This window comes from Poeciliopsis prolifica, unplaced genomic scaffold, assembly GCF_027474105.1.
Source record: "Poeciliopsis prolifica strain line A6 unplaced genomic scaffold, Auburn_PproV2 SCAFFOLD009, whole genome shotgun sequence".
Classification (NCBI taxonomy): domain Eukaryota; kingdom Metazoa; phylum Chordata; class Actinopteri; order Cyprinodontiformes; family Poeciliidae; genus Poeciliopsis; species Poeciliopsis prolifica.
The window spans coordinates 899399-925132 of NW_026562384.1; the positions used below are offsets into that span (position 1 = coordinate 899399).

Genomic DNA, 25734 nt, shown 5'->3' on the forward strand with positions numbered 1-25734 from the left:
GAACCAAGCTCTTACTTTTGCTGAAAAGTTACTTGTAAGTTAATTTTGTTTTATTTCAGGCATACTAAGATATTTGTATTAGAAACTAGATGAAAGTTTCAAGAAACTTGTTACACAATTAAATAATCGTTTTGCAATGTGATTCTTAGAACACCATCAGATTTGTTTTTGTTTTTGTTGTTTCTTTTTTGTGCATCATATTTTAACTGGGAACAACAAAATACGACAGTACAGCCAAATGGCTTTGCTACAACAAATTTAAAAAAACTGCTTTTGTTTGTCTGAATGACCAAGAAAATGGACAGTACAAACCAAACCAAACCAAATGTCTCTGATATGTGACATACTTTCCAGAAATTGGGATTATTGGGGGTGGAGTCAAATTTAACATTCCAGACCTGCACTACTCATTGTCTGAAAGTTTCAGCTCATGCTTAAGGGGATCAAAGAGTGTTCAGGTTTCTGAAGCCAATATGTTCTGTTTGGGCTCCACTGGGTTGGAGTGTACAGCAGTTTGGAGGCAGGGAGATGGAAAGGAAGCAGAGGCCAGAGAATAAGCAATTGAGTGAATTCTATCTCCCATCTCGGAAACAGGCTCAGTGATAAGAGTCGTGTCTGGATTCAAACCGGGGAAATTTACACATCCTCTTGTGGACAAACCCTAAAGAACATCCGACAGAAGTGGAAACATCAGGTGCTTGCATTATCTCGGAGCGGGGAAAAAGGAAATCGAAATAAGTGTCGTTATTTAAATGGCGAGTGCGATTTGGTGTATTTTACAGGTGCTTGAGTTTTGGGAGTTAAACACTGATGAACAGTAATAGTCTATCAGGCGAGCAGTAGGAGGCAGAACTTCTTATTTTCTCTCTGGGACTTTGTTTGTATGCGAGCCTCAGACAACAACAAGCTCCTGAACATTCGCTCCATTTTTCTGTGAGTATGCTGAATCACCAGGCGCTGGTGTTTAACGCGTCCCCTAGGGAAGCTAACAGAGGTGTACAGATCACTGCTTGTTCAAAAACTTTTCTTCCTTTGCACTCACACGGACACGCGTGTGTGTGTGGGAGTGTGCATGCGTGTATGTGCGTGTGACTCATGCTATTTGTGAACCAACGTGGAAGTGTTGCCACAGGTGTGTTTATAGTTTCTTTACCTACAGCATACATCAACCACCTCCTAGGAGCTTTGTAAGTGTGTTTTCAGACTGAATATATTGTTTGCTTGCGTGCGTCTGTGGTTAGAACAGCCTGTGGCCCAGCGTGTGTGTGTGTGTGTGTGCGTGTGTGTGTAAAGAAAGGCATGTTTCGCCCCAGAGAGTGTTCCTGTGACTTCCTACTGATATGAACTCTTAGCGACACTCGTTCCCTTCCGGCTCCACTCCTCACTCCTCCACTCTCCCATCCAGTCGTATCCCATCTTCACAATGAGTCATTTCTCAAGGTTGGCCTCTGTCCTGTATTGATGTTAAAGCTATTTCCACTGATGGGCATTCTAAAATGTTGTTTTATGTCATGTATTCATTAGATACATGTCTCACTAATTTAATATTTTGTGTCTGTTTAGTTTAAATGTAACTTTAAAAAAATAATAATATTTTCCAACTAATTTCTCAGATGTTCACCATGGAGAACATGGCTTTACCCAAAGCTTTATATTTCCTTTGTTAGCTACTAAGCTAACAATGACTTGTCCCTTTTTCCAGTTTTGTTCAGTTGAATAACAATTTCTTTGTGCTTATTCTGTATGTATGCAGTGTTTACTATCCAGTGAGGTTGAATTCATTCCTTTATGAGAGACATTTGGCTAACAACCCCTGAATCTCTAATAACGCCATGTCTTTTTTTAACAAAAAGAAATCAAATGATGAAATAATAATGAATTATTAATCACAATTTTTATTAGTAACATAAGTCAAACATTGACGCAATCCCTGTTCCACAGAGCAATGCCTACTTGGCTGTCACAGTGCAGTTCATTTATGCACTGAAAAACGAAAACAAGAGAGCCAACCATGGGGGCGGAGTCGTTAATTTGCTACAAGCAATCCTATTACTCAAGTAAATGTATTAAGGTTATTAAGTTGTGTCAGAAAGAACAGACGCTTCTCAAAGAGACAGAGTTCAAGGTGTCAAATTACAAAATCAAACTTTTTTCAGTCATGTTTGATACATACATGACTTTTGTAACAACTGAATGTAACATAGTTCCTTTATTGTGATGTAAAATGGCAGAAATGTAGAAAATGTATAACATTGCTTCTTTCAGCTATTTTTACCCAAGCGAAAAGAAATACAAGATTGAAATTTATCATTTTGTCTGAAATGAGTTCCTATTGCAAGTTTCACTTTTTGATGCTCTCTAATACACGCATGTGGATCTGCAGCTGTCCTCTCTATGATGTTGTTTGGATGCAATTATATTCTTTTGATTGACTGAAGCAAGCAATTTTAAAAAATGTTGTTTTGTCTGTCCTGAAATAAATTTCATGAGCACCTTTGAATCAGAAATACTGACATCGGAAATGACCAAGAATTGGTTATTTTTAAGGAGACTTACTGTGTGTGTGTGTGTTTGTGTGTGGCCTGCTCTCAGCAGGAGGTCCTGTGGATCACTTTGGGCAAATTTAAGACAGCAAAGCAGACTTCTGCATTATTCATCAAAGTCTCGCTCCCCTCCCTCTTGGCCTTCTTTGTATTTTTTTGTTTGCTGTAGTTCATCTTCACTCTGCTTTCTTCTCATTCTCTTTCACCGCCTTTCCGAATGTTTCTGGTTATTGAAGCAACATGGCTAACTATAGCAAGTATAGCAAGACAAACAACAGGGCTGGGGGTGGACTCTTGAGTTTTGACACGTTTCCCAGTTCTGATCTCAGCTCTGCACAGAATGAGATGGCCGACTGGCGCGCGACGCTTTCCGAATGACAAACCCCCCCCCTGCATGAATTTTGTTATCAATGATGTCATAAGTTCTTCCCTCCGTCTTTGTAACAAGATTACTGGAATCCAATTTTGTGGGAGCCATTATGAAATGCAAATGTGCGCGGCCGGTGAACTACCTCTGATTTTTTTTTTTTTTTTTTGGCTCGGCCTTTCGTTTTTAGAGAATAATGTATGAGTGGGTCAAGCGCTGATTTGTTGGAGGTTGGCGGGAATCTGTTCAGGGGAAGGAGGGGTGGGGGAGCTAGAGCAGGGTTCACAATGAAGAAGAGGAACAGATACTGGTGATGACGAGAAGAATGTAAATGAAAAATGCAGACAAATGTGAGCCTATAATTCTTAGAGAAGCCTTACCGCAATACCTTATAATGTCTACAAAACGTTCCCCTGCCCCTGGATGTTTCAGCCTTTTTGGGGGGATTTTATAAATCAATGATGTTTAAAAGCAAAAGTGAAAGTTTTTCCATTGCAGTTTTGATACATCTGGAAAAAAAAAAAAAAAAAACACCTCTTCCAAGCACGGAAACTTTTAATAAAGTTTTTTCTTTAGCAAAATTTTAATGTTTCAATTGAGCAAATTTATTTTCAAAATATCAGATTGCACAATGGAAACACAGCTGCTGTCAGCTCCATAGCTGCGCCAAGCCTTTGGAGTTGTGGGAATGAGACACATGGGGGTGTGATTTTAAAAAATGGTTGTGAGCTGAAGCTTACACCCTCAGTCTCTTTCTCTCCAGAGGATGGTTTATTTATAGGCGGGAATATGTCAGGAGAAAGAATGAATTAGGAGCATCAGGAACTGCCGAAAAGTTTTGTTTTTATTGAAACTATGTAGCTGTGGAAGAAAAATAGGATTTTATTCCCAACTTTCAACAATGCTAGTAAGATTGCAACTTGTCTGAAAGGAGAGTAAACCTTCAGCAGCCAGACTAACCGGATGCCTGTGTGGTCCTCTGTCTCTCACCGACTGAAACTTTTCAACATTTTCATTGGTTTGTCTTTCTGTTTACATCTAGTGGTCCAGTGTGGGAGCCTCGCTAAAGGCTTTTCAGGGAAGGAGTATTTTTATCGAACAATTTCCACTGATTTCATGTTTTTGGGTTTATCAAATTTTTTTTTCCATTTAAAAAAAAATTAAAAATGGTGTGTATCACCACCATGGATCGTGAGAGCCATTATAAAATGCGGTATGTTCTTTACAAATTCATTTTCTCAGGTCTGGTGGACGAGTTTTTTACATGATCTATTGTTACAACATCAGTGCGAACCAGTACAAACAGCAAGGACCTCACAAGTATGGATGAGTAACCTGGATGTCTACGATCTTGACACCTTCTGGTTGAATTGGAGAGGAGAGTGCGAACAATGCCTTCTGCATCACAATCACACATCTGGAAGAATGGTCAGAAACTGTCATAAGAAATTGTGAAATTGTCATAAACACATAAGTGTGTTTCTGAGCATAACACACTCAGAAACCTGGTGTGGTACAATAACCTGATGAACTGAAGTGACTTCCTGTTCTTAATCCGTGTGTGAGTGACAACAGTCAGCAAGTGAAAACTTTGGAAAGTTCAACTGAGGTCTTTTCAGCCACTGTGTTTGACAAGCTTGAAATGCTAAAAGGAAGCAGAGGTTTTATGTCTGAATAATCTGTGGAAATGCTTTCATATTAAACCATGAAAGTATAAATCCCATCATTGTCCCTGAATTTATCCAATATTAGTGCTTCGCTGTAGCAAATTAATGATTTCATCTTTTACAGCCACTTTTCTTTCAACAGTCTGAAGCGAGAAGAAATAAAATCTAAATAGACATATAAAACGTTGAATAAAAAGCCCAAGTATTTTTCAATGGGGGCATGTATTCAAACATATATTAGTCACTGATCATTTTACTTTGGAGCAGAGAAACCTTTAAGAAACGTATTAGAATTGTGGTCCACACCAAAGGAAAGCTTAATTTCCAAGCCTAATTAATCCTGGCGCATATTTATAACCACTGTGACTGATTATCTGCCAATTTTAATTTGTTTTTAAATAGGTCATGCTATTTTCCTTTTTCTTTTTTTTTTGTGATTTTTTTTTTTATGGAGTTCATGGAACGGGCTCAGGTCGTCCTGGCCTCATTTGCATTGCAGGAGTTGGTAAACTGGGTGAATAAAGTAAATATTGGCCTCTGTTTTTCATAGAATTTAGAATCTATTGGGAAAAGCAAAAAGCAGTGTTAGAGATTCCCGGATGTTGGATAGTTGTTGTAATTATGTTCTCGAAGTTACAGGATTGAACTTTAACTTCCTCTCCCAGCCAAAATTGTTGATTTTTTTTTTAAATCAAGCTGTGAGATTATTCTCTGTCTTTCCAGGTGTGCTGTGAAATTGAAAAATAAATGTTGAATAAGTCTACATTTGGGGAAATTAAAAGCATATTTCTGAACAGTGTTCCGGTTAACAGTCAAAGTAGATGGGATTTCAACATGGCGACGCCCAAGAACCCATCATTCCAGAACCTGGTCTGTACTTTTCATAAGCACCACCACTTTTCATTTGTTCAGTTTATAGTTGCAGGTGCTACATGTTACACTGATTTTAGATGCAGTCTTAAGGGTGTAAAATAAATATGCTTCCACCGCAGCTTACTACTGTTGATGTGAGGAGCGTCCACATGGAAATGTAAAGTCGGCCTTAAAAATCCTGACTCAGGGTCATTCCAAGTGAGAAGTGTGACGCAGGATTCGGTGGCGTTCCAGTTGATTTTTATCCAAATAGAAACCCAGAATTTGAGTTTCTACCACGAATTGAAGGCAGCATAAAGTCAGAGACTGATAGATGGCTGCAGGACGTCGTCTCAGTGAAGTGGCAATAGCTATCAAGGGATAATGTGTTCGTTGGAAAATTCATTTTTTGTTTGTATGCCGTGTTTAATCAATAAAACAAGATACATCTTGGATGAAAATGGCATTCATTTGGTGGAAGCAACCATACATTTTGTTGTTCATTTGCAAAGTAAATCACTTTTGAGCTACATAGAAAAAGAAGATCCTTCATCCACGTGTAAACATTTCTTTAAAAAGAACTGAAGAGTGGAGAAGTGATTTCAGAATCTCATTGGCAGAACAACGAGGAAGAACATCGGTGAGATAAATGATCAGGACTGATGAAAGTTTGCAATAAAGAGGAGTTAAATTAACAAGTTAACAAAGCAACATACCTTCATATAATTGAACATAGGTGGGAGTATTTGCAAAGGAGGAGCCTAACAACACGCCGGAGTCACTTCCTCCTCCTGCTCCTATTTTGCTGCTGTGCTAAAAATAGCCAGACCCAAATCACATTACGTACAGAAACAGACGCCATCACACCTCTTCGCCTTTGATTTAAGACCTACGATTGTTTGACAGCTTGGCCAGAGGGTCACTTTTCACCCTCAGTTTGCAGTTCCCACGCTGGAATAGACATGCGTGTTTTTAGCAAAAGCTCAACTGTGTGACACACATGCTATATTTAGCAATATCTACTGCAATACAGAAATATCCTTTCCATTTTGAGGGTGAGATTGAATGTAGCTAGAGACAAACACCCCCCACCCCACCCCCCCAAAAAAAGAGAAAAATCTCTCCCATTTGTAAATGTTTGATCGTACGTCTTGTAGAGGTATTCCCAGTCTTCCCGTTAAACCCGGAAGGGAATCACAACCCAGTCTTAATGAGCAGCAGGAATAACATCCAAACAGCTGAGAAGAAAAGAGAGTCTGCCCCAGCAACAGACTTGACATCCTACATCTGTGGGAAGTAAACAGTTGTGTGGGAGGCAGAGACACCGATGGGAGGTTCAGTTCTTACAGTCGTAGACCCTTGTTTTTTTTGTTGTTGTTTTTTTCCATTTCAAGAAAATGCAAGTAATTTTCTCTAATGGGACATGTGGTTTGAGGCGAGATTAGCTACACAATAAACTCTGAATTTGTTCAGTGAAACATACATGAAAGAAAACTCTCCTTTATGGGCGAGCGGAGCTTTTAGTCTCTTCCCCACAATGAAATTACTGAAGCAGCAATCGTAATAAACTGTCTTGCTTTCATTCTCGTGGCTCATTGGTACTTTTGTTAAAATATGATTTGGCTGCCTTTCAATGAAGCTAGAGCTGCTGCAGAGTGGACGGACAAAACTCAGCATGAAGAAAATTCTTCCACTTTTTTTTTTCCATTAGAAAAACAAAGTTATTATTATCTAAGAATAACTTTGGGACTATTGGCATTTTATGTGATAGATGGATCCACAGTATAGCAAACCTTACTATGAAACCACTTTTGGATATGAAGATGTTCTCTGAAGGCCTCAGTGGTTCAGGGGAGAACAAATCATGAAGACCAAGAAACTCAGCAGAAAGGTCAGGGAGAAAGTTGTAGAGACATAATAGTTATGCATAATAATCACAGACACAACCAAGAGTCCTTCTGTAGGAAGAAGAAGAAGAAATATCCATAACTCAGGAGGGGGAATCTGTCCTCAGGGCCTTTTAAAAGAACAGCAAGAAGAAACCTGCTCCGATTAGATTATACGAATATTATTCTTTTTGGAAAATATGCAAAATGAAGAAGTTTGTGGTGGAAAATTACAATTAAAACACTGAACAGAACAACTGTGGTTATTCTCTCTTTTTTTTTTTTTTTTTTTTTTTACATATCTGGAGTGTTGCCTTGATTTCTTCATGCATGTTTGAGAAATCTTTTAATTTCCACGGCAACCATTCAGCTGCACCAAAGACCCGGTTGGACCAAGCTTTGCCTCCTCTGAGCTGCACACAACAAGCTTCTGCTTCACAGAGCAGCCCTCCCCCCATGACTCTCCCACTCAGCTCCTTCAGACTAGCCAGCAGCAATTAGCAAACACCTAGTGGAACCACCTATCAGCTGAGCTCATTATATTTGAGGCAAGGACTGTGGAGCACTGTGGAGCTCCATCTCAGTGCATCGTTGCTAAAGCATTCATAGAGGAGCCATGTTGTGATGACTTCCTGAAGGTGGAGTTTCAGAAAGAGCAGGAGTGTTTAAAAAGACAGAGGCCCAATCTCAAGGCATGAAATGTGGATGTCAAATGTATTTTAAGACATATTTAATATTGATAGCCTTTTCGTGACAACTGAAGGTAACATAGTTACTTGATTGGACTAAAAAATGACACTGTGGAGCTGGGAAATAGATAGTACTGCCACAGAAACAAGCAAATAATTTAAAACTTGTTGATAATTCTATCTTCTACTCAAATCAAGAAGAAGAAACATGCTGCTTCTTCTTTTAATGTCTACGACACATACCAGGCTGTCCCAGGCTGCTCATAATTATATCTATGAAGTCACGTATGTTACTGTTTCTTTGAAACGTTTTGAGTCATACTGGCTGAAGTATTTCACTTGGTGCTAAGTTACACAGCTACTTTCCAGAAGAAGTTGGTTTTACATGTGCTCAAGCTGAATTTATCATTCTGCAGGAGCGTAGCCAGAGAGTAGTGGTTATGATTAATTGATCATGGGGCTTCTCTCCACTCGCTGCCAGTTGTAGGTGGAGTCCATCTGCATGTAGAGATTGTGCCCTGAGCGACAGCAAGGCGCCAGCTGGCCAGGACTCACATGCAGCCCTGGACATCGCCCAGCAGCAGGGGAAGGAAGGGCCGCGCTGGGTGGTTGCATAGGCAAGCTTGTGACTGATGTGTTCGTCGGTACGACTCACAAACCATCACTGTCACATTCACACGCGCTCCGTCTTGGGTCAGCTCTTAATACCTGGTTTTATGTAAGCTGGCGCTACGGTGTCTGAGAGCAGCTGCTTTTATTTGGATGTGTTGTGTTTTACTGACAACAACAGCACGCCTCGGACGCAGCTGGCTTTGCAGTGTTGTTTTGTTGGTCCACAAGGGCCGTAACTGTGGAATTATAGCGCTTCCAGTGTCTTACATGGGTCAGCACTTTTGTTTCTCACCTCATCTAATTTCGAATGATCCGACTCCCAACAAACCTCACAGCTACACATTTCCACAACGTGATAAGGGAATTCTTCTGAATAGTTTTCCTCATACCCAGCAACAATACAGTCAGATCAGAACATTAATAATGGATTGTTTTTTTTTTAAATGAAAAGCAGGAGCCAGGTAAGTGTGAGGCTGATTCCATGTTTATCTCTAAAAATTCCAAAAGAATGCTGTGAACTCCAAGTAGAGGAGCTAAAAGAGTCCTTGCCAAATTCAGAGCAAACTTTGGGGCCAATGGCATTGACTTTTTTAGCACTGTTATTCAGGGTTGTAGCTCAACAACAGCAGTGGAGGAAGTGAATGAAAATGTTTGGTCCATGTTGGCCACGCTCCCAAATATCAAGCAATTAAAGTCGCTGTAAGAGGAATGCTTAGCACGTTTTACTGCTGCCAAACATGTCGTGGCCTCACTCTCAACGGGGTTCTTTATAGCCCACGCAATTTACGGTCATAGTGTGGATTCCTTCGCAGTCTGGCTGGCATATTAAATATGTCACCGCCAAACGTTAATATTGCGTAAAATCAGATGTAGTCATTTCAAACTTCCACAACGCAATCGTTTCTCAATAGCAAACCATAATCCCAGGACTACTACTACACCTGGGATAATAGTGTGTGTGTGGCATTCATCCTTGTGCATCTTTACATTGGGTGTGTGGTTGTCTGTGTGTGCATGACTGTGGGTAATGTTTGGTTATTTTCCTTTAGCTTTACCCCTGTGCAAAAATATTGCGTCAATCTTTTACATTACAGATTTGATAGTCTTAACTCGGTTAAAGTCAGGGTACACATGTACAGCAGAGTCTGTGTGGGCTTTGCTGTACATGCTGCATAAGGAGAGCTAACCTCATTGAATTCATTAAGAAATAATGACGTAATTTGGGCATGAAGCCCTTTAACAACACATCCAACAACAAAGAGATGACCCAATGGAACATCAGCGCAATGTGAAGCAGCTGACAGCTGCTAATATGATGCTGCCTTCTCATATGAAATCAAATAAGCTGGAAAATATATGTATTTTATATAATATATGGCAAGGTCTTGCATGTAGGGTTTATGCTGATTAGCCAGAAACCAGACAACTACCTGAAATCGCTGCGATTGTGTTGAGTGGAATTATTTGTCCATGTTTGGACAGATTCTTGTATGTTTGAACACATAGCCAAAGTCCATCAATGGCTGATACCTGGGCATTTTGTCTGCTTTCCCATCACTTTTTACTGACAAATCTATGGCAAGGAGACAAACCCGTCAGGACTATCTTGTAAACCAAAAGCTAAAGGAAATTATTAATGTTGTGGTGGAAATAAGCCGCAGTCTGAACATGAGATCAGGGTTTGGTTTCTACAAGTGACCAGTAGGGGGAAGAAGTGTCTGACTGATAGAAAGCTTTAAATAAACTGTAAAGCAAATGGAGGAAAATAAAAAATCAGGGCTGTTTGTAAAAACAAAACCAATTGGAAATGGGAAAGAATAACAACGTGAGCTGGCAGACTAGTTTGTTTGTTTTTTAAAGCAACTTATTGCTGTTTCAGGGCATTTTTTCTCTTTGGAATATCAGTGGGTGCTGGCCACTTTACCCTCTTGTATTGCCGATGATTTTAAAGTAATTTCCTATCATTTATAGAAAAATGATAGGAATGCAAGGGAAGACATTTCCTTGCATGTGGTAAGGAAATGTGTTTATTTGAGCAGTGAGTTCTGGGAAATGGTATTGCTAGATTAGTGGTAGGTGTAGGAAACTCTAATGACTCAGAGTCAGTAGGAAGAGGAAATGACAGAAAAGATAATTAAAATATCTTCAAATTAACACAGTAAAATACTAAATACCATATAAAATACTTTAACCCTTTATGTCTGTATGAGTTGGCTTCTGCCAGAGTTCTGTATACCTAATCATATTTAGCATGGTTACTGTTAAATAGGTGTAACTAGTTCTTGTGGTCTGGTCTGCACTAATACTTATGTTGATATTTTCCTGCGTAGAAAAAAAAAGGAAAACTTGAAATAACTGCATCATGGGAAAGGCTTTATGTTCCTGAAGCAGAAATATATTTGTACATTAACCTTGCTCTGAAGTGTAATTTGTTTCAGCTCGCCCCTTCCAAGCAGGACTGTTGAGTTGCACTTCACAGGCAGACTTACACACACACACACACACACACACACACACACACACACACACACACACACACACACACACACAACACACACACACACACACACACACACATGCTATAGATCACTCTCTCTGGAGCAGTTGCTGGGTTTGCATCTTATTTTCCTTTAGTATTGATCTCTCGCCTGGCACGGCGCTCTGCTCCTCCCTCGCCACGATGCCCACTCTGCCCCTGGATGAGGCAGGAAACAAACCAGCACAACTTCTAGATGGGAGATTCTTTCTGTTCAGACCAAACAGGAGCTGGTTGGTTACCTAAAGCTGATGAAAACGTTCAGGCAAACTGAAACCTTCCCTGTTTGCCCCCAATGTTTCTCCTCTTCCTCAACCTGGACTAAAAAAAAACCCACCCTGTTTTGGTGGGTACTGAGCAGCAATAGTATGATGGAAATTAAATCCAGTCACATGTACTGAGTCGGCCTCTGGTTATGGATTCTGAGCTGTTTCAGGCAGCGCTGTGTGAAAAGTCCCAGGGGTAATTGCTGCGAAAACAACATGCTGGTGTTTTACACACACTGTAAATAAAAGAATAAGCGTCAAAACGTGGTTTGCTGCTGAACAATCCACATAATGTTATGAGCTGAGAATTATTGTGAATTTTGCTAACAAATATAAGATCAATCAGAAAGTAATTTCAGTCATTTAAAATACACATTTGAGCAGTAGACACAAAAATGAGAGGCATATTCTCAAATTACTTTGCTATTCAAAGCAGGTTTACTTCAATAAATGTTTTCCATTGTGCAATACTTTTACTGCAGCTTGTAACAGTCACCGCAAAAATATCTACCATTTCTAACAGCTACAGTTTTACTAAGCTCACCTTAATTCAAGATGCTACTTAAAACTTACCTACGGCAGTAGTTGTGTAATGGATGGTGGTTTTTTCTTCAAAAAGATATACCGTAATGATACCTAGAGTCCTGCAGTTGTCATTTGATCTCACAAAAGGTTGCTTCATTACCCAGAGAAAGAATCATCTAACCCTGAAGGCTTCGCTGAGTGAAGCAGGATTTCTCTGTTTTTTTAATCGGCTCAGCAGTTATTTCTGTCTGTAATCTGCCAGGAGTAAAAAACATTTTCCTACGGTGTTTAATCATACCTATGTGAAAATGCATACACTGAAATTTGTAATTACACATTGGGGAATGTATTATCACACAAGAGCTTCAATTAACGGTCAAGACCCCCGTTGTTACTCGGCTGTCTGTCACAATGAGAATGCCTGAAAGTAGGCAGCCCGTCTCTGTCCAGACATCCACCATCTTTTTACTGGAACAAGTAGAGAAATCCTCTGAAAGCAACTATAACTGCCTATTTTAATAGTTCAAACACCAAATATTGCCTAATGTGCATTAATGCACACAGTGGAAGCCGTCCTGACACTACCACAGAAGCTAACACCTACAGTCTTTCTACCTTCAATCTTTAGGACGCAGCCAATCAGCAAGGAAGATGAATGCCGCTCCTGGATTGGCTGGTTTGCCAATGTCAGCTGATGGTGTGTCAAGTAGAACACCAGCTAGATTGCTCAACTTCTTATTATACTTATTTTATGTATATTCTAAAAATATCCATGAATATTTGAATATTCTGTGAATGACTAACAGAAAAATCTGTCAATAGTTCAAATAAATAAATACCATAAATATATGAGTGTTCATTGTATACTTTTTGTATCAAAGCTGTCCTGGTTATCATTATTTACCCACCTATGTTAAAAAAAAACAACATTTGTATCCCATCCAAAACCACAATTGCAGTTGTGTTAAGTTTGACTTTTTTTCCCCTTGTGGTGCTGGGGTTGTTGTGGGTGTGACTCTCCATGTTTTGTTGGTCATTATCTGTTTTTCCTTTTTGTTTAACATCATTTCCTCGACACCTACTAATTTAGATATAAGGTTATTTTTTGCAAGGCAGACCTGATTTAAACAGATAGTTGAAAACAAATGTAACTTAATGCAGAAGACAAGTTTGAATGTGTTGTCGAGAGTTATTATCAGATCATAAACAAGATAACAAGCATAAATAAATACAGTCAGTTTTACTGTTGATCAAAATTTTTATTGAACTTTGATTCAGTGCAAACGTCTTTTTTTAACTGGATGTCTTTGCACAAATAATTGTGTAACAGAGTTACAAGTGTGCTGTTTTAAATTTTTTATTTCTAATTTATTTTATATTGAGAATTTGATCTTCTGATATTTTGATTTGTTGTTTTTGCCTGCACGCTGCCTCGTTTGTATCTCCCGGGCTTCCGTAGTTGCAGCCCTCGCTCCTCGGCTTCCCCCTGTTTATTCCTCAGCTTGTTTCGCGCTGCTGAGGGTAAGTCAGGAAAGTTCTGCTGCGATATGTTTTTGTTTTCTAAATGGATGCTGTTGTTCATTTTGAGGTTTCTACCATATCTTGTTTATTATTGTTTGTCAGTGTGTTATTTTGTAGTTTTGACTATCATTGTCAGTTTTTATAAACAGTTTTATTATAATTTCCTAGCGGTGCTAGTCCAGCACAGCTCGGTTGAACATTATTTTTATTTTCACATTTAGGGCTGGAGTGCAAGGAGAGGAAGTTAATTTGTTTTGCTCTTCTCCCCCAGGTATGTTTTATTTTAAGTTATACTTTTAATCTCTGTTAATTTAACTCTGTCCCTCTGTATTGTGTTGTTGTGGCCACCAGGTGGCGTTTTTCTCTTCTTGTTTTTAGTTTATGATTTTTTTTGCATGTTGCTTTAGATCCCATGTGTCAAACTCAAGGCCCGGGGGCCAAATCCGGCCCGCCGTAGCTTTTTATGTGGCCCTCCACAGACTAGACTAAACACTAAGCGTGATTAAATATTATGTTATCAATCATATCAATGCAGTTTTTATCTGTTTACTGCCAATTTATATCAATCAATCCCTCCAGTTTTTTGAGAATTTAGTTGATGTATGATTATAGACCATGATTTATACAGCGAGTAAATAAAAAGCCTCATTCATTATTAGTTCCTGAAGGGACTGAAAATATGTTCAAAAATATTATGTAATTTTAAGAATTTATTGACATATTAACAGTTTGTGAACAGGTTTATTCAACATGTTCTGGCACAACCGGCCCTTTAAGAGCCTTCATGATCTTGATTTGGCTCAAAATGAAAATGAGTTTGACACACCTGCTTTAGATGATTAATGAAACTATCCAGTAATGGCTACCAGAGCAGCTTAGTTTCACCATTTTATGGCAGTGCAGCTAATAGCTAATAGAATAATTAATTAATATAGATTTTCTAATAAGATATACCATAAACAAACATTGTCAGCACAAACAGTTCCATCATGTCACTTTCAGAACAGCTATTTATGGTTTACAGGCTGTAAATATGAACAACTTTAATCTCAGTCTGTTATTTGCTGTTTCCTTTAAAGAGCGCTGTCTGGACTCATCTTCATTTGTGCGGCTGATTGAAAATCTTTATTTAATCACTTTTGTATTTACTCTTCCTCCCCTGTGATATGTGCCAGCTGACAAAAGTCTAATTAGCTGAGTGGAGCAAGCAGTAATTGTTCTTTTTTCCCCCCATTTTAACCTTAATAAAGATGAAGGGGCTTATAGGGGCGTTGAGACAAATGAACAAGTGCAGCGGTTCAGACTAATTGGTATAAAGTTTTCTCTGCTGTATTGACTCAGAATTTCAGCTATGACCACTTCAGCAGTGTGTTAGCTTTCTTCTGACATTGTTGACATCATAGTTCTGGAACTTCATGTGTTTAGATGGAGTAAGCAGATGATTAACCGGAGTAAAAACATGATGTTGGTAGTTGGTAGAAACACTGGTCAGAAGCATGAGGTTGAATTCGATGTTTCCTGTATGACTTTATCAGGATCCATGTGCTCAAATCTTTGTCTGTAGAAAGCTAATGTTGGAAAAAACACATTTTCATAATTGTGAAATCATGGTAGCGGTTACATTAGATAATAGATATTCATTATTCATTCACGGCGCTAGCCCTCATCATCTATCAGCCAATCAGAGGAGCATCTTATTCAGGCATTGGAGCAACAAGCCTGTAACATGTGTAGCCCTTGGTAGTGGCTACGTATGCAGCGTTTTGGGGAAACTGTAGTCTGCCATTTTACAAAAGAGCTATGGATTCAACACATTAGAATGACACACGACTTTTTATGAACTGTGATGCTGAGAGCTCTGGTGGAGCCAGCTGCACATTATCCAAAAGAGACAAAAACAAACCATCATACTCCTAACACTTCCTGTAGTCTTCTTTGGCGTTTCATTCAGTAGTAACATCCGGCTGTTGATGGCGTGACTTGTGTGATGTGAAAACAGTGTTTCCATGGCAGTTTTGAGAGATGCATCCATTTTGATAAGGCTGAAAAACCACTTCATCCTCGCGCAGAAAACTTTTTATCAAAAACATGACTTTTTTTTTCAAAATTGAAAATTTCTTTTCATAGCTTCAATTTGTGCAATTCTGTGGTTAATGGAAATTCAGCTACTAACAGTTATGGAAATTTGTGACACGGCAACCTGAATCCATGTGAACTTAACCGTGATATAAATTTAATCTCTTAACAATCTTAAAGCTCAACTCCTGGGTAGGGAGTCATAAACCAACCTCGGTCCTGCTGGACAGCAGAAAGGAATTTTACTTAACTGGAGCTGTTTCTTCATTACGTTAGGATGTAACTGGGAACTCTGATTTCAGACACGTCTAATTAAAACTAAGCCTGTCACGATAATAGATTTTGCTGGGCGATTCATTGTCTCAAAAAATTATTGCGATAAACGATAATATTGGTAGAAGACCTTTTTACACTGATTTAATAGAAATTACGTAATAATACATGCAATTTCCTGTCAAAGATTGATACACTTTACTTTCAAAGGAAAACTTAACACTGGAACTGATACATAAAATAAATAAAGCAACCAAAAACAAAAATAAAATAGATTCTCAGTCTCCATTAACAATAAATGTACTTGAATAAAAACTAAACAACATAAAGCCAAAGTGGAAATAAATACTGCATTCAACCAAGAGTGCAGATTATGAAGTCTGTATTGCATATTGCTCTTCAGTAATCATTAGATTTAAATAGAGAAGAATCCGACTGCCTGATGCAATAGTTTAAACTACGGGATTTTTCACCCCAAATGACAATCTTAGAACGTTCTTCATTCTGAGATTGTCACTTGTGTGGTGTGTTACGGTAGATTACCGTGTCCGCTCCGATCTAAATCAAAGATTTGCCCAGACTGGGAGCTTAACGCAGCCTGTTGAATGTGACCGGTAGAAAGCGTGGATTCTCCTCGTGCTTTCTGAGGGGAAACACGGAGGGAATCCCGAACAGCTGACACGGTGCAACCCGAAATCCAGCAGACATCGGAAACAACATGAATGTTTATTCAACAGTTCGTGCAAAGAAAATATAAATAACTAGGGGAGGAGTTGGAGCGAAATTACTACCAGAAAACCCAGTAACTTTTCAGCTGTTCTTCATTAACGTGACATAAATAGGTTATAATGATTTTCATTCAGTCAGACTGACACTAGCCACATGCATTGCAGGTAGATTGTAGTAAGGAATTGATTAATGCCTGGTTTCAAAATTAGTGAACTGGACTTATTATTTTGTGTCCATTGTTGGACACAACACGGTTCGTTCGAACTGTTATACCTTGGATTTCTGTCGGCTAATGTGTCTCTCAGGTTTTGATAATGGGCCAACAACCGGCGACATAAGATGGTGCAGCACGCACTGGGCATTACACTAAGGAAATAAGGAAGGGAGGGTCAGTGGAGAGCACCGGAGTTTAGCCTTTTTTCATTCAGTGTCATCAACAGTAAGAGAAAAAGGCAGGAAGAAACGATATAGATGATAATTGAAATGAGGTCGATAGTTTTAATTTATTGTCCGATTAATTGATTTATCGTTTATCGCGACAGGCCTAATTAAAACATGCATGAGTTCCAGAGAGCTTTGAACTGTAAACATGCTTTTGATCGCTTCTGGTATTCAAAGATTCTCACTGAACCTGCCCTACATGTCTGTGGGTGGCGCTTTGTGAGAAACTTGAACCCAGTGCTATGGGACATGTGTTCTCACAAGAGAACGCATCTCACAACAAGGCAAGAAATCAAAGAAAGTCGGGCATCAGTGTGAGTTCAGGGCTGGGATGAAACGTCCAGCTGTCACAGTGACACGAGACGAAACAAAGGGACGAGAGCCATCAGCACAGACCGAACTGAAACACTGGGGTTCGGGAAACTTCACGCAGGGAAGTATTAAAGGCAGCTCTGTTGCTCAAGACAGAATTCAAAGGATGATGGAAGGCCTGCCATTTTGTTCTTTTATTCCATCTTGTTCCTGCTTAGGATGTACTTACAGGAGAGTAGCAAAGGCTAATGAGGAGAGCCTTTTTTTTTTAGTCCCACTTATTTTTAGCTTCGTCTATCACTGAACCCCTTGTGACACCTGCCTCCTGAGGTTTTATGAAATCTGAGTCTTGCGGTTACCTAGTGACAGTGAAACAAGATGAAAGAATTGTGACCGTGTGCAGCCAAAGCCACAGGGGGATTGTTTGTACCTAAACCTTTGCTACCTAACAGCAAACTTTGGATTTTCACCTGGCTTGCTGTCCTCCTCGCTGTGTGCGATGTCAAGTTATTCTTGGGTCTCGGTCCAACCTTGTTCCAATTGTTTTAAACTTTTGAAGGTATTGCTGCAGCTGTGGAAAGGGCAAAGTCAAGAATGGCTTAAAGAGGTGCAGTCTTTTTTATCCATGTGTTCACTTTGTTAGATGGACTCTGTTGAACCACAGTTCAGCAGCAATGTCTGATTTTCATTGGTTAATTTTCTGTTAAATTAACTTCTCTTGGTAGTTCCAAATTATTTCAGTGATCTATATTGGGTTTTTTGTTAAAGGGGCCATATTTTTTAAAATTATTTTTTTTTGTGCTTTGCATCTTGTCATGTTCTCATCAAAAACATACCTGATGCGTTGCTTTGATTCTTTCATGCATGTTTCAGAAATCCTATATCGCCTGTGGCAACCATTCAGTTGTACAACACCTCACAGAGCAACCTGCTCCTCCAGTCCCCCACTCAGTTCCTCCAGACGAGCCAGCAGCAATTAGCAAACACCTGCACATCTGCAGACTTCATTATCAGAGCTACTTTTCAATGCAACGCTGGTAAAAACATTGTTTAACAATGTTAATAGAGAAGAAATGTCAGAATTTCCTGAAGGCGGAGTTTCAGAAAGAGCAGGAGCTTCTTAAAGAGACAGAGACCCAATTTCAAGGTGTTAAATTGCGCAGTCAAATTTCATATTTGACATATACAGCATTTGAATTACAACATAATTTTACATAGTTGCTTATGCTACAAAGTGACACTATGCACCTGGAAAATACAAAACACCTTTAACAGAGGCATACCAACAGTTATTTTTATATGTATTGTGTCCACAAAACTCTTTCTCTCTGTTTTTCTTGTTAAAATGTAGCACATAAGCAGTTTTGACATCACTGGATCTAATACACTCCTTAAATATTTTTTGTTCATATTATTTCAGCTTTTTTTTTTAAACTCCAGCAAGACGTCTTACCCAAATATCTCCAAATGCATTGAATTTGTGCCATATAATAAGCTGATGCACTTGTTATTATTTATTTATACTTAGATTTATACTTAGATTATTATTATTAGTAGTAATGATAATAATAATATCAATTGAAATGGTGTACCTTGTAAAGTGGCCTGTGAGTGCATTGACTTTTAGCTGAAGTAGTGGTTTATCTGCAGAGTAGAGCTTGCTGCTTCTTCTCAGTCATTATGGAAATGACCTACTTAGTTTTGTTGTTTTATGTCATTAGGACCAGAGCCACAGAGATATCCACTCTCATTTACATGACCTGGCCAAATTTGCTTCTGATTCAGGCAGATTTTATTTTATTTCTGCCTCACCGATTTATTAAGAGAGGATTTTCTCTGTCAATCTCATCTCTGGTACTTTTATGCACACATTTTATAACAAGTCTTCTTCACACATTTTTTTTTGCCATACTCTCCTAAAAAAAACAACAACAAAAAACTACTTATTCAGTTCTACCTCCAGTTAAGACCTTTCAAGCCCATATCATGTTGTGAACAGAGGTTTCAAGGCTTTAGAAAAGCCAAGTTCTCTTTATTTTTTTATTTTTATTTGTACTGGAACTTCCTCAGTGTGGTTCAGTTTGAGTGAACCACACTTAAACTGTGCCTGAATTCTCTACATGGTTCAGTTTTTTTCCGAATTCTCCTCGTCTCTCGAGCTGATCTTCTCATTTTGAATAGGTCCTCACCCAAGATTGTATTATTTACGCTTACACTGAAAACATAATGAGGCAATAAATTGCAGTTATTACCACAGTAAAATATCTTCTGGAAGGTTTTCTCCTTTCGTGAGAAAGTTATTCACAAAAGTCTTGGAACGACAATGAATCGATGATTCGCATTGATCAGGAGGATTCATTAGGATTCGGGACTGTTTATGATGATGATCACGAATAAGCCTGAACAGTAGATGAAGATTGAATATTTGATGAAGGCACTAAAACTGAATGGCTTTCCGACAAGGCTCTTCTTGGACTGTAAAAAGGCAGATCTCATTATTCAGCAGTCGGCTGAAAGAAAGGTACTTTCCAAAGGATTGATTGTTGCCCATTTCATTTATTTTACAGCTACGCAACCAAACAGAGACACACTTGGTGACATATGGTTGTGGTTGACAGCAAATAGTTAAAGTGCCACCCAGATTTTTATGCTTTTTAATTGGAATCTTTGCACTGAGTTCAAATCCAGCTCCGACTGCACGTGGTTGTTTGTTGTGTTTCTGCAACAGAAATTTGACTTTTCCAGTCATTAAACATTGATGACCCCTGACCTTGCAAAACCTGGCCTGAGGGGGGAGGAAGCTATAAACACTGCATGCATAATTATTATTTTTGGGTTCATAAGAGGTCCCGAGGTGAAAGTGTGTTTATTTAATTGAAAGTACTTTGATTTCGTTGTTTTCAAAAGTAGAGTAAAAATTTTCCAGATTGCCAGTTCAGTTTTGAATGACATGTAAAAGTTTCAGTCCAGGTTTTACTGGACCATATTGTTGGATTTTTTCCATTTATAGCGTTAATGTCCTAGTCAGAAATTATTTAACATTTTCTTGTACTTCCAGAAATAGAATAGAAGTTTCAAACATATTCAGGAAGCAATCCAGTTGATGTTGGATCCAGAGTTTATCAATCAAGTTTATTTGTGTGGCGCATGTCAGAAGATTATTGGCTTGAGCTCCAATATTTCATCTAATATATTGAAGATATTATCAATATATCCAAGTCCCAACTTTTATAGTCGAAGTAGAGCCCTTGGCATGAATTGCTGACTGTTCACTTCCACAGCACGAATTTTACAATTCACAAAGTATCATGTGGGCTAAATCTTTGTGATAAATCAATGATGTGGCCCCTGCAGTTTTCTATATCCTAGGTCAAAGTTCATCAAGTCTGTCCTCTGAAATTCTTGATTTAATAAGTTGTCACATTCTGCGAGCCTGGCGCTCTGAAACATCAAAGGGGGAGTCTTTTAAATTTAAACCTGTAATTGTGATTAGCATACCTTCATGTGGGGCTTTCTGAATTAAAATTTAACTGAGGGCCATGCAAATGAAGCTATCCTGAAACAATCCACACAGCACCGCAGGTGGCAGTCGGGCAAAAACAAAAGACCAGCGTCAGAAGGTATAAAAGTTTCTCTCCTGACAGAGCTATTACCATACGCTTAATTAAATATGAGTGCACTTTGAATTAAAACACTTAGTTACGCTGTCTATTAACACGCTTCCAGGCAAGGGACTGACAACACTGTGCAGGGTAATTTGACTTGCAAGTAGAGAAAGGCATAAAACCAGAAGAATGACAGTCGCTTTCCTTTCCACACAACTTTAGAAAAGGGAAGCCAAACTTTTCTTTTCAGTTTTCTATTTTCGTGTATATGTTAAATAAACAGAGTCGTGTGTGAATCATTTAAAGTAAAGCTTGCAGAGCTGAGCTGAGCTAAGTACAATTGGAGATAAACCCACTCGCTCATATAAGTTTGAGAAACAGAGCCGCAGGCAATCCTATGGGAGTTTCTAACTAGAAGGAGCATTAAGCGGTAAACTTTTCATTTTCTGCTTCAGAAACGTGGCAGGCAAACATCAACGTAACCTCAGTGATGTAACAGCTGAAGTAAATAAATATTATTTCGCTCATGAACACCAATCGCAGTTGGAAGGAAATTGTACCTTCAGGTTTCTCTTAAACAGTTTCATGTTACAGATTGATATTTTTCCAGAGAAATAGTTTTTTTCTGTAAAGGAAATGAGCATTATCATTACCCAATGTACATTTGACTGATTTAAAGTTTATCCTTACGATTTGCAAAACTCGAAGTAGTTCAGGAGTCAGATCTTGTAACTGGAGGGTTGATGGTTCCAACCCCTGCTAAGTCCGTCTGTCACCCAAACATTGCAGGCTGCAGTAACAATTACCCTTACTTACACTATCAGTGTGTGAACAAATGATCCAAATGGCTCCTGAGAATGAAATGGTTCTGTAGTAATCTGCTGACAAACGTTTACTGGTTCAGATGTGCTGCAGTTATGAAAAAACTAAGCAATGCAGGCCTTGAGGACTGACGTTGGACACCATTGCTGCCAAAGAGAGTAAATCTGTGCCGAAATAGCTCAGTTGGGAGAGCGTTAGACTGAAGATCTGAAGGTCCCTGGTTCGATCCCGGGTTTCGGCAGGGAACGATGGATTGTATCTTTCTTTAATTTCCTGTGGGAGTCTTCCCAAGGGATCAATAAAGTACAAGTCTAAGTCTAAAACAGTTTTGAGTTGCAGATTCTCTTTGTGGAGTTTAATGTTCTGTCTTTGTTTGTACTTACTTCTCCGGTAAAAACTCCCAGATCTGACCGACAAGCTTCCAATGCAAAACTGAGCCAACATCCCAAATCTCAAAGTCGAATGAAACTCACAGAAACAGCGACAAAATAGACTTTTGATGTTTTTATGGTCTTTGTGATGTTTTGACAGAACCAGATCTGGGACTGCAAAGGATTCTTTGAACATGAAACTTGAGTTTTTTGTAGCACACTGTCTTTTTAAATTGTGATGTAAGAAAATAGTACCAGTTCACTATGATGTCTGGGATTTGTGCTTTACAATACTAATACATAGTGATGCTTGATTAAATAATGGCTAATCATTGATGCCACATTCAACAGACTCCAGATGTTTCTCTAAACTAATGAGATAAAATGCAGTAAAGTAAGACTACATTTTATTAAGTGTTTTCTGCTTCTCTGCCATACAGTGACAACTATTTTGAATGAATTTTTTTCTGAACACTTTCTGTAAACTACATCATCAAATGTTAAAAGCAGCCGAGATTTCAACAATCCACCTAAAGCTGTTTGTTCAAAACCAGCCCAATTGGGCAGAAACAAACCCAATCTGGCTTCCTCTCACAATTGAAATAAAAACCTGTATGTTGGGTCAGTGGTCAGTTCTACACAGAACAGGCAAGAACTGCATGTGCAACTCCCAAACTCAACAAGTTGTTGAGGTGAAAAACCAATTCAAATGAAGTCATTGTAACTGTCAAGCCATCTTTAATCAAACTTCACTGTCAGCTTGACTTTCTCTAGGTTTAATTACGAAAGAATGTGAAAGCATAAAACTTTTATGCTGTTTTTCTGGCCTAACTGGTTAGAGTGAGTGGTATGAACACCAGTCAGTTTAAAAAGGCTTTAGTTGTCAAATCCCCCCGTTACCATCAAATTTTTTCTTGATGCTCCTCTTCTTCGAGGCTCTGTCACGTTTATAATATCTTTTCACTCATTTTTCATCACATCCTCATACCCGCCCTTTGTTCATATTCAGCAACAAAACATATAGATCAAGTTCAATATGTTCATCAAAATGCCTGGTAAGCCCTTGTTGAACTTGGAACTCATTGACACTTAAAGTGAAAGAGCCATTTCTTTTTTACCTGTTTCCTTTTTGTCCTGCCACTTTTTGGGTTTTGAAGCACCTTTGCGTTTGTGAAAGCATAAGCAGCTCTCATGACACTCTGCACAATGCAGTGAAAAAAGCTGATTTACAGCCATTTAGCTGCTGACTTGTTTAGCCAATGTGCTTGTGCCGACTGCGAACGATTTGTCCGAAAACAAGGTGGGGGCTTAAACAGCAGGAAAGTCATTAGTCAGGTAGTTATGTGCTTTATATAGCAGCTAAATCTCAATATGCAGACATCCACACTATATGAATGTGCAGGTACTCTACAGCTTTCACACAAATAATCACGCAAACATCATCATCAGCAACATCCTTTGGTGCTTAGCTGTTGAGGACACTCTAGCGTAGCATGTCGAACAGCCCGGCGCAAGTTTATTTAATGACTTTCCATTTTGTTTGTTTCCCACAAGCAGGTAAAGCGACGGCTGATAACAGATACAATCGATACAATGGAGGAAATCACCCAACATAAAGAACATAGTGAAATGAATATTTCAAAGACTGAGATGTTCGTCATTGGAAAATGAATGATTATGAGCTTCACATGAATTTTACAATGAGTATGCGTATGCTTTTGTCTAGGAAGAAACATAAAGTTTGTACAGATGTGCCTCATGTCTGTGTGTCCCTCGCTCATGGATATGGAACAAATCAAACATCACCGTAAATGATTAGGAAATATTCGCGGCCAACTGCCATATGGTACGCTCATGCGTACGAACAGCTTTGCAGAATAAATGAGGCTGCTTTTAGCTGATGATGCTGGGAGACTGAACACCGATGTCTTAAAGCCTCTCCATTCAGGTGCCATCAATCACTCTGGCTTAAATATTAGCGTGGAAGTTGTTTGAAGAGCTGTGGCACAGCATACTGTATGTAGTGAAAGCATTACAGCTGGTGCTTATGACTCCAGCACATATGGCCGACACCATGCAGAGTTAGTTGTTTTGACATTTCGACTAATGACGGTGCACATTCAAAACCTTTTTCGTCTTTTCCTCTGAGGTCTTTGTGGTCATTTTTACCGCGCACATTATTATGCTGTTCGGTTGTTTCATCATATTGAAACTCTGTTCTTTCTTGTACATGTTGAAAGGCCCTTTGAGAGTCTAACATCACTTTTCTTCTCCATGTGAATTTGCACAGTAGTTGTTTATCCAGGTGAAATACCAGCGCTGAAGTGGAAGCTAATTTTAGACACAATGCTCAGTCAGACATGGTTCCGACATATTTAGAAAAATAACCAAATTTAAAGAGCATCTGGGAAATTCTTTTAAACGGCAGATAAACATTGTCTGATGCACAACAGTCTAACTTTTAGTTCTAAATACCTTGTAAGAATTCACAAATCTTAATGCGACATGACCAGTTGTGAAAATAGACTTCATTTGAAATAGATTTATTTCACTTAAACAAAGCAATGCGGTAAAAATATTGTAGGCAGTTTAGTTTATATTAATTCAAATGAAAATTTGTTGTTTAATTTACAGTGCATCCTGGTTAAATGACGTATGTGAGGAGCTAACGGCACGAGCTCCGACCAATCTCGAGAAAATGCCTACTTTTGTTGCCATGGCAACGTAATAGGCGAAAAACTACACCCCAAAAGAAAAACCCCAAGCACTGACTGAAGGTAAGATGACAGAAGCCGCTGCGTGCACCGCCACAATTTGATATAAAATATTTTATCAAGGCGTGCAGCTTGATCTCAAGTAGGGTGCTATTAACTCTTCTGGGTTTCGAGTTATCCTCGCGATGTAATAGGTGACAATAAACTATGCCACAAAAACCCCAGTCAAGTCAATAGGGTCAGATGTTGAAAAATCCTGAAAATCCACTTTTTTAAGGACTCACTGTGCCATCATGGCTTCACCTACAAATGCCATTCAACTTTTAGTTTGTGGATACATCTGTGCTCTGTACAGAAGTGAAGACAGGATCTCAGCACTGTTTACAATTTTTCCACAGCTTGCCTCTAAGTGCACCAAAGTTTTTGTTTTTTTCTTAAATTAGAGTGTAACTGCAGCTCAACTATGGGGTGAGACAGCCTAGATTTCTGACTGCTGAAGTTTTTTCAACTCACCCTCATACCTACAACTGTTGATCTGTTGGCCTGAATTATGTTTATGATTTTGTGCCGAGGGTCTACTTTCATAAAATCTTTTCAAAATTGCTCTGGAAGACCAAACTCAACAGTTGTCTTTTACTGCTGAGCTCCAGATAGATATGGTTAATGCATGTGCATGTTGGGGTTGACAATTGGAATAGACATAGAGCTCATCAATTCTCAGCACAGAAAAAAAATGTCAGAATTTTTCTGGCTTGAAAGGGACTTGTCCTACTGGAAAGGCAAAATTTCATTTGGAAATTGAAACTTTGCAAATTGGAGTTAATGTCAACTAACTGTGATTTGCAGTAAGCACTTCTGTGAGGAGATTTAAAAAGGGAAGTCACATGAGAGGACAAAAGATGGATTTCAGAGGAAATTACCGATTAG

At 38.8% G+C, this 25734-nt stretch overlaps 1 non-coding gene across 1 annotated transcript; it reads left to right on the plus strand.

The window, feature by feature from the left end:
- The first annotated feature begins 21890 nt into the window (after nucleotides 1-21890).
- Nucleotides 21891-21963, plus strand: trnaf-gaa (transfer RNA phenylalanine (anticodon GAA)). The gene has a single exon. It is a non-coding gene; the product is annotated as a tRNA-Phe (tRNA).
- Nucleotides 21964-25734: the final 3771 nt, after the last annotated feature.